The following is a 9,268-nucleotide window of genomic DNA, read 5'->3' as shown; positions in this document are numbered from 1 at the left end:
GTCATTTGCAAATATCTTCCCCCATTCTGTAGGTTGTCTTTGAATTTTGTGGACTGTATCCTTTGCTGTGTAAAAGCTTCTTATCTTGATGAAGTCGCAATCGTTCATTTTTGCTTTTGTTTCTCTTGCCTTCATGGGTGTATCTTGCAAGATGTTACTGTGGCCGCGTTCAAAAGGGTTGTTGCCTGTGTTCTCCTCTAGGATTTTGATGGAATCTTGTCTCACATTTAGATCTTTCATCCATTTTGAGTTTATCTGTGTATGGTGTAAGGGAATGGTCTAGTTTCATTCTTCTGCATGTGGATGTCCAATTTTCCCAGCCCATTTATTGAAGAGACTTTTTTTCCAGTGGATAGTCTTTACTCCTTTGTCAAATATTAGTTGACCATAAAATTGAGGGTCCACTTCTGGATTCTCTGTTCTGTTCCATTGATCTATGTGTCTGTTTTTGTGCCAGTACCACACTGTCTTCATGACCACAGCTTTGTAGTACAACCTGAAATTTGGCATTTTGATGCCCCCAGCTATGGTTTTCTTTTTTAACATTCCCCTGGCTATTCAGGGTCTTTTCTGATTACACAGAAATCTTAAAATAATTCGTTCCAACTCTCTGAAGAAAGTCCATGGTATTTTGATAGGAATTGCATTAAACGTGTGAATTGCCCTGGGTAACATTGACATTTTCACAATATTCATTCTTCCAATCCATGAGCATGAGATAATTTCCCATCTCTTTGTGACTTCCTCAATTTCTTTTAGAAGTGTTCTGTAGTTTTTAGGGTATAGATCCTTTACCTCTTTGGTTGGGTTTATTCCTAGGTATCTTATGCTTTTGCGTGCAATTGTAAATGGGATTGACCTCTTAAATTAAAAAAAAAAAAGACCTTATAGACTCCATCCGTAAGTTGGAGCTGCTAAGAGGGCCCCCTTGGAGGGGAGGTGCCATAAGGACAGTCACCTGTCTACACAAGGCCTGGGAACACTGGGACCTTTCCTGGGGCTGGAGGATGGGAAGTGAGCAGTTCCGCCAGCCGCCACCAGGGGGCGCGTCGTCCCAGTGCCTTCGCTGCTCTGGGAGCAGCCCGGGGGCGCCCTGAGGCAGAGCGGGGCTGGGGGCTGGGGCTTCCCGCGCGGGGTGTCAGGGTGCTGGGGTGCCGGGGCGCCCAGCACCTGCAGAGGCAGCGGGCAGGCCGGGCAGGATTGGAGCGAAGGTGGCCGGCCCGCGGATGAAGCCTGTGCCTGGAGAGCAGCCTGTGGCCTGTCCTGCCCATGCACCTGCCACTGCATCCCTCCCCGCCCCCAAGCGACCTGGGTGCTCACAGACGACATCCTGGGACAGCGGGGGGTTTAACGACCTCAGTCTACAGATGTGATCTGAAATCTGCGGCTCCTGTGACCCATTTTTTGCAGTGACTGTTTCTCAAGCTTCTGGCCCAAGGAAGCCGCGGGCTCCCTGGGAGGGAGGACGGTGCCCAATGCTGGAATGGGGATGGGGGGCGGGTGGGGGTGCTGAGATGCAGCGAGTGCTGCGGCTGTTTCCCCTGTTTCACTCCTGTTCAGGAGTCAGGCTCCTGTTCTCAGCTCCGTGCTGCCAAGGCTGGGATTACAAACCTGCAGGTCTCCTTGGCAGGCGTGCTCCTGCTCAGTGGTTCAGCCCAAATGGCCCCTAGGAGGCGGAAGCTGGGAAAGAGGAGGGAGAGGGGGACTCCTTGTTTCTTTTTTTTTTTTAACAAAATAGTTTTTATTGGTGTTCAATTTACCAACATACAGAATAACACCCAGTGCTCATCCCGTCAAGTATCCCCCTCAGTGCCCGTCACCCACTCACCCCCACCCCCCGCCCTCCTCCCCTTCCACCACCCCTAGTTCGTTTCCCAGAGTTAGGAGTCTTTATGTTCTGTCTCCCTTTCTGATATTTCCCACACATTTCTTCTCCCTTCCCTTATATTCCCTTTCACTATTATTTATATTCCCCAAATGAATGAGAACATACACTGTTTGTCCTTCTCCGATTGACTCCTTGTTTCTTGTTGGGTTCCTGTTCCTGTCGTTGTTGCTCCAGCAGCAGCACTTTGTCCTGTCCTGGGCGCAGCAGTGGTTCCTTCCACTGCCACTTCCACGTCTGCTCCCTGAACCTGCCTCCTGATGCCTGTTAGAGACGCCAGCCTGCAGCTAGTGGGGCATCACCCTGGCCGGGAGGTCAGTGTCTCTTCTCCGTGGGGCCCCTTGCATTGTTCACCCCATGCTAGGCTTAGTAGCTGCCTGCTATTACCATCTTTTGTGCTCTGGTGTCCCTCACCAGGTCTTTCCCTTTCAGCCCTCCATCACCTATGCGACCAATTCCCGTGTTAAAGCTCCTCCCTTGAAATCACTTTTCTTGATTGTGAGCTCAGCTGGGGTTTCTGTAAATGAAAGCGTTTGGCATGGAGGTTTCCTTCTGAGGATACCAGCGTTGGAGGGGATCCGAATGCTGGGGAAGAAGGCCTTAAGCACAACTCTCCTTTGAAACTTGGCTATGGCATCCAACTCTCTCCTTCTGGATCCAATAGATAAAAAAATATATAAAAGATTTTTTTTTAAAGGCCGGACCCAAAAAATAAAATAAAAATAAATAAATAAAGGCCATACCTGGAATAATTTCTCCTGCCCATTTTCCATGGTACGCCATGTGGAATTCCTCTGCATTTGTGTGAACCAACACACGGTGCCTGGAGAAGCCTGGGATGTGGTCACCACCTTCTGGGCCATTCTTGGCTCAGTGCTGTGTGTTAGGCAAGCAGTCTAATTAAACAGAGTCATTGAAGGCGACAGGGGTTTTGACTGGCGCACAGATGGCCTTCTCTGGAATCTTGCTTAGTGTTAAGGGACATCCCAGAAGAGAAGCAAAGAAAGGAGACATGATAGCTCTCAGTTTTGGCCCTGAGGGGGCCCTTGCCCAATGAGCAGACGGCTGGAGGCTTGTGGGTCAAGGAAGGGCAGCACTGCTGCTCGAGGGCCTCCCTTGTGCAGACCCCAGAAATGTTCAGTGGATCCGCAGGCAGGGCCACCCTAGACAGTCACTTAGGCATAGTGATTAGTGAGCAGACCCAAGGGCCAACAGCACAGTGGTGGTTCTTCCCACTGTCCCATCTGCGTCAGATGACGTGGATTGCAAGCTTTCTTCAACCACCACAGTGGATTGTCTTCTGTCTCGGGCTTTGCAAACTCGGGCCTCAGCTCTATTTTGCTCCGTGGCTGCTCATCACGGACACGCAGGAAGGCCCTGTGTGAGGAGCGATGGAGTCCCAGGGCTGCCGGCCCAGCATCCTCTGCTGCTTACAGCTCCTTCTACCTCACGCCACCCCATATTTGGCTTCTTTTGGGACTCCTGTTATTTGGGGTCACCCTGCTGTCACAGACCCTGGCTTCCACTGGTGCCCCCTTCCCTCTGGCCTGAGGCAGGGGGGCTGTGGGACTGAAGGATCCTTTGTTTTCTTTCCAGCAATTCTTAAAGTTGCTTCTCCCCTCTGCAGGTGTGTCTCTGAACTCAGCCCTCCCATTGGGTCGGGGTGGGCTGTGTCATCACTTCCCCATCAGAGGGAGAAAGTCTGTCTCTGAATCAACAATTTTGACTGAAGATGGGGTCCCTGTGGGTGTGTGTGGGTTACTCAGACATGAGTTACTCATCTTTATATTAAAATATTCTGTTAATTATGTCAGGGCCCGTCATGTTTACATTATGCTGCTTTACAAATGCTACACAGATCCTGGCACAGTAGGCTCTTGAGACCGGAGGACACTCAAGGTGCTGGAATGCTCAGAAAGATCAGCGCATCCTAAGTGCTTCAAAGACCTACCCCTTTGTTTTCGTGTTTTGCTTTGTTTTGTTTTAAAGTTTTATGTGTAGGATGCCTGGGTGGCTCAGTGGCTGAGGGTCTGCCTTTGGCTCAGGACATGATCCTGGGGTCCTGGGATCAAGTCCCACATTAGGCTCCCTGCAGGGAGCCTGCTTCTCTCTCTGCCTGTGTCTCTACCTCTCTCTGTGTATGTCTCATGGATAAATAAATAAAATCCGTTAAAAAATAAAGTTTTATGTATTTAATTTTAGAAGGGGCTGGGGCAGAGGGAGAGAGAAAATCTCAAGCGGAATCCCTGCTGAGAGTAGAGCCTGTCTCGTGGCTCGATCCCACAACCCTGAGGTCAAGAGTTGGATGTTTAGCCAACCAAATCACCCAGGTGCCCCGAAGACCTACTCATTTGAGTTTCTCAATACCAGATGAAGCCATTTGCAGAGGCCACATAATGGAGGATTCAGGGCTTTGAATTCCCATTTCTGTGAGGAATCCCGCAGGTATGTAAGGCGGAGGGCCTCGGGCCGGGAGGATGAGATGAAAGATGTTTCTGTCAGCCTTTACCTGACAGAGTGAAGCTGCCATCGGCCCAGAAAATCAAGTATTCTCCTGCAGACACAGCTGATAGGGAGGTAGCCCCAGCCTGACCCCACTCACCCCTGAGACAGGTCACCAGGGGCCCGGGGCAAGAATGGTGCCTTCTCCCCATGGCAGGCACAGTGGGGCCAGAGGGTGCTGCCCAGCTGCTCAGTCAGGCTGCCCTGGGGCCAGAGGGACATGTCAAGGAGAGGGAGGCATACAGGGTCCTGAGAAGGAGCTGCCCAGTGTGCATACATGCCTGTGTGCGTGTGTGTACATGCGTGTGTGCATGTGGTAGTTTCCTGCGGTATGTCACGGACTACTCTCTGCTGTTAGTATTTATTATGGACCCAGGTGATGGGCTCCATTAATTAATTATTGATACTAAGGAACTGGAGTGAGGACTTCTTCCCTCTGAAAGGCTCCAAGCAGGCCTGTTTGTCAGCCGCGCAGCACTGTGGATGTTCAAGACACAGTTCCAGCCCAAGACCGACACCGGGGCTGAGCCACAGCTGTGGGTGGGCCAGAGGCCTAAGGCTCTGGGGACTCCACAGGATTCTGGGGGCTTCCAATCTGCCCCTCTGAGGGCATAGTCTTAGGACCCTGTGTGGCTCGTGAACCTCCTCCCTGTACCAGCTGCGGGCACTTCCCCGGCCAAGCCTCATGCCCCAGTCAGAGTGACAGCAGGACCGGTCAGGGGCGCAGGGCCCTCGGGCCACGTAGCCTGTACACAGGTCCAGATGCAGTTTTTACTTCAGAAGAGGCTTCCTTTCCCTCCAAGAGAACTCAGCCTCTCAGCCTCGCACAAACATTCAGAGACGTCTCGGCAAGTGGGCCCAGGTGCATGAATACCGAGGCCCCAGTTTTCTGATGGTGGTGTTGGTGGCATCGGGTGTGTTTCTCAGGCCCAACGGGGGGACATTTCTGATGGGCATTTTGCAGAAAGAGGAGAGAGGCAGCTTCAGCCTCCCCCACTCATGCCAGAGTCGTTTCAGAGGGTCAGCTCCTGCCACCCTGACTCATGTGAGTGTGGCCTCATAGACTCTGGGAGCAGATATGGGATATTTGTTTTTTGGTCGATTTTATGATCATCGAGATCTGAAAGTTTTCAGTGAGATGGGTGTCACTGAACGCAGAGGGAATGTCAACCGGATTGAACAGTGTCCCCTCAAATTCACGTCCACCAGGAACCTCCTTTGGGGATGGGGCCTCTGCAGATGTAGTGAAGGCAGATGGGGCCCTTCTGGACCAAGGTGGGCCCTGCTCCACAGACTCACATCCTTACAAGCAGAGACCACAGATACCGGGATGCACACATGGAGACCAGCGCATGATGACAGAGACAGAGATTGGAACGATTCTAGCACAAGCCAAGGGATGCCAAGGATTTCTGGCAACCCACAGAAGCTGGAAGCAGCGAGGGAGGATTCTCCCCAAGTGTTCAGAGAGAGCATGGCTCTACCAGCACCTGGATTGCAGACCTCTGGCCTCCATAAATATAAGATGCTAAACCATCCAGTCTGGGGTGCTTTGTGAGGGCAGTCCTGGGAAGCTAGTGTGGCCGCTCATTTCTCTTCCCTCCATGCAGCTGGAGGGGCATGAGTCTAAGAGACACCATCAGGGTTTACCTTAGGGTTGCCCTAATCTAGCACACAGAAAACAAAATAAAACAAAACAGAAAAGAACAGAACAGGGTACTCTGTTAAATGCGAATTTAGTTTGGATCAACCACAAACTCATCTTTTAGTATAAGTATATCCCAAATACGACATGGGATATACTAATACTGACAAGTATTTCTTGTTGGTCTGAAATTCCATCTTAGCTGGGAGTCCTGTATTTTATATGCCTCTCCTAACCTGCTGCCCTGCTTGCTGCCTCCCTGGCCTGCAATTTCCCTGGGCCCTCAGCTCACAGAAGGGCCTCCAGGGTGGAGGTGGAGGCAGACGAGCCCCGCAGAGCCGCATCTAAACCCATCCATGCTCCTCTCTCCTGGCTCTCCGAGCCCTGCCAGCAACCTGCAGTCTGAACATCATCTCTACCAGCCACATGCAAGTCTGGCAGGATTCAAACATGGGAGTGAGAGGGAGGTGGGGGCTCAGAGGGGAGCACAATGCCTGCCTCAGGGAGGCCTTCCAGCAGGAGGGAGCCCGCCTCCCAGTGATTCCTGCGGAACTGCACTTGGCATCAGCCCCTGCACTTTGATTTGCTCTATTTTAAACGGTCTTCAATTCCCCTCCTGGGGAAGGGAGAGGAGGGAGGAGGGGGGAGCTGCGGAAGGCATATGGAGTAAGTCAGAGGCACTCAGGGCCGGTGGGAAACCTAGAAGCCAGTTGGCAGAGTTGTGTGGAATTCTCGCAAACAGGAATGAAAAGATTGGGGCAGAGAAGATGGGGCGCAGTGAGGGGGGTGCTGGCAGTGAGTCTGGCTGGTGCCTACAAGGCCTGGGGCTGGGATCCACAGCCAGGGACACCCGGAGAGAGCAGAGGATCTACAGCCAGGGACACCCCGGGAGACCCAAAGCTCTCCTGTCGGCCGGTGGCTGTCTAGTGTCGAGCCAGTGACAACCTAAGGTATTCACCTAGGACTGGCACAGGATCCCCTCTGGCTCCCCTTTGGCTCCCCTCTGGCTCTGCTCTGGCTCTGGCTCTAGCTGTGGCTCTGCTCTGGCTCTGCTCTGCTCTGGCTCTGGCTCTAGCTGTGGCTCTGCTTTGCTCTGGCCCTGCTCTGCTCTGGCTCTGCTCTGGCTCTGGCTCTCTCTGGCTCTCTTAGGCAGCTGCAGGCATGGGAGGACTGGAGGGAGTGGCTCGAGCGACAGGTCTGAGCCTACTTTTGAGGTGTGGACCACTGAGGAGCAGGGCCAGGGGCACTGGGCTCCCTTGGACGAGGCCGAGTAGGGACTAGCAGACGGTCTCCATGGCTTGGGGCTTCTCCCAGCTGTGCAGCCTTTCCAGGGAATTGCTGAGTTTGATTAATGAAAGCACTAATTAGCGGAGGCTGCAGAAAGAGCCCTGAGTTGTGGCGGGGCTGGTCCTGTTTCCCCGTGATTTACAAGAGTGAGGCAAGGCCATGTCCCCCTCTTAAGAAGTGCCAGAGTAACTGGGGAGGACCTGCCTTCTAGAAATCCTGAGCCCTGGTCCTTGCCCCCAGAGGGAATCGTGGCTCCCTGGGACATGGGGGTGGCAGTAGGGGCAGGGGCCTGGAAGCGGGGCGTGAACAGATTCTCGAAACCGGACCTCCTGCTCTGGAGGCTGGGCTAGGCTCCCAGGGCGAGAACGTGTGTTTGAGGACTGGTTGCCCAAGCAGCCACCAGGGACGCCCCCTGCGTCAGAACAGGGAGGAGGTGCTGCTCAGGGCCCAGAGACACCTGGCCAGAGGCCGGGGCCAGGTAAACCCGGGCTGTGGCTCTGAGATGAGGTGCAAGACTCCAAGGGGGTGTGGGCACCTGGCTGTGTGTGTGTGTGTGTGTGTGTGTGTGAGAGAGAGAGAGAGAGAGAGAGAGAGAGAGATAGCTCCTGCCTGGCTTCTCTCACCCCATCACCCGGGCCCCCAGGGGATAGGAGACAGACTCCCCCTTCCTGGTGAGCTGGGCAGGCCTCACTACCCTACCAGGAGGGGCCTGCCCGGGGCCCATGGTGCTGGTGAGGTGGGGGCACGTTACCTACTTCTGGCATCTGGCTAGCAGGCTTCTTTACATTTTCTCATGTGCTTGTTGGCCATGTCTATGTCTTTCTCTTTGAGATTTCTGTTCATGTCTTTTGCCCATTTCATGATTGGATTGTTTGTTTCTTTGGTGTTGAGTTTAATAAGTCCTTTATAGATCTTGGAAACTAGCCCTTTATCTGATACGTCATTTGCAAATATCTTCTCCCATTCTGTAGGTTGTCTTTTAGTTTTGTTGACTGTATCCTTTGCTGTGCAAAAGCTTCTTATCTTGATGAAGTCCCAATAGTTCATTTATCCTTTGTTTCTTTTGTCTTCGTGGATATATCTTGAAGAAGTTACTGTGGCCGAGTTCAAAAAGGGTGTTGCCTGTGTTCTCCTCTAGGATTTTGATGGAATCTTGTCTCACATTTAGATCTTTCATCCATTTTGAGTTTATCTTTGTGTATGGTGCAAGACAGTGGACTAGTTTCATTCTTCTTCCTGTGGATGTCCAATTTTCCCAGCACCATTTATTGAAGAGACTGCCTTTTTTCCAGTGGATAGTCTTTCCTCCTTTGTCGAATAAGCTTCATCTTTTTTAGAAATTTATTTAAGACTTTATTTATTCATGAGAGAGACAGAGAGAGGGAGTCAGAGACACAGGCAGAGGGAGGAGCAGGCTCCATGCAGGGAGACCGATGCGGGACTCGATCCCAGGACCCTGGGGTCATGCCATGAGCCACAGGCAGACGCTCACCCGCTGAGCCATCCGCGTGTCCCTCAGGTTGGTCTTAATCTAAGGTGATATTCTGGCTTTGATGTGCCAACTTTGGTCTTTTCACTTCCATGCAAAGTCGGGAAGGGAGTATGGGCCATGGGTTTCACACAGGCCTCCAAAAATGACAACAGGCTCTAGCACAGACCTCTTCTGAAGGCAGGGCACCAGCCTGGGCTGCCACGTGAAAGTGCCACCCGCTGGCTTCTCTGGATGACAAAATGGGGCAAAAGGCTCAGTCCCCATCCTTACTCTCTGGCTGCCGCAGGGCTGGGGAGATGAAGGAGATGAAGAAGGTGATGCTCATCACTAGGGGGCGCGAGAGCCCTTCCTCTAAAGTGCCTGGGCCTGGCCCAGCCTCTAGGGCCCCCAAGTCCTGGCTGACCCTGGCCCCAGCTGCCTTGGGATGTTGAGGGGAAGAGAGCATCCTGAAGGCCCT

The sequence above is a fragment of the Canis lupus genome, chromosome 11, assembly GCF_048164855.1.
Source record: "Canis lupus baileyi chromosome 11, mCanLup2.hap1, whole genome shotgun sequence".
NCBI lineage: Eukaryota > Metazoa > Chordata > Mammalia > Carnivora > Canidae > Canis > Canis lupus.
Note: the sequence above shows the minus strand (reverse complement) of the source record.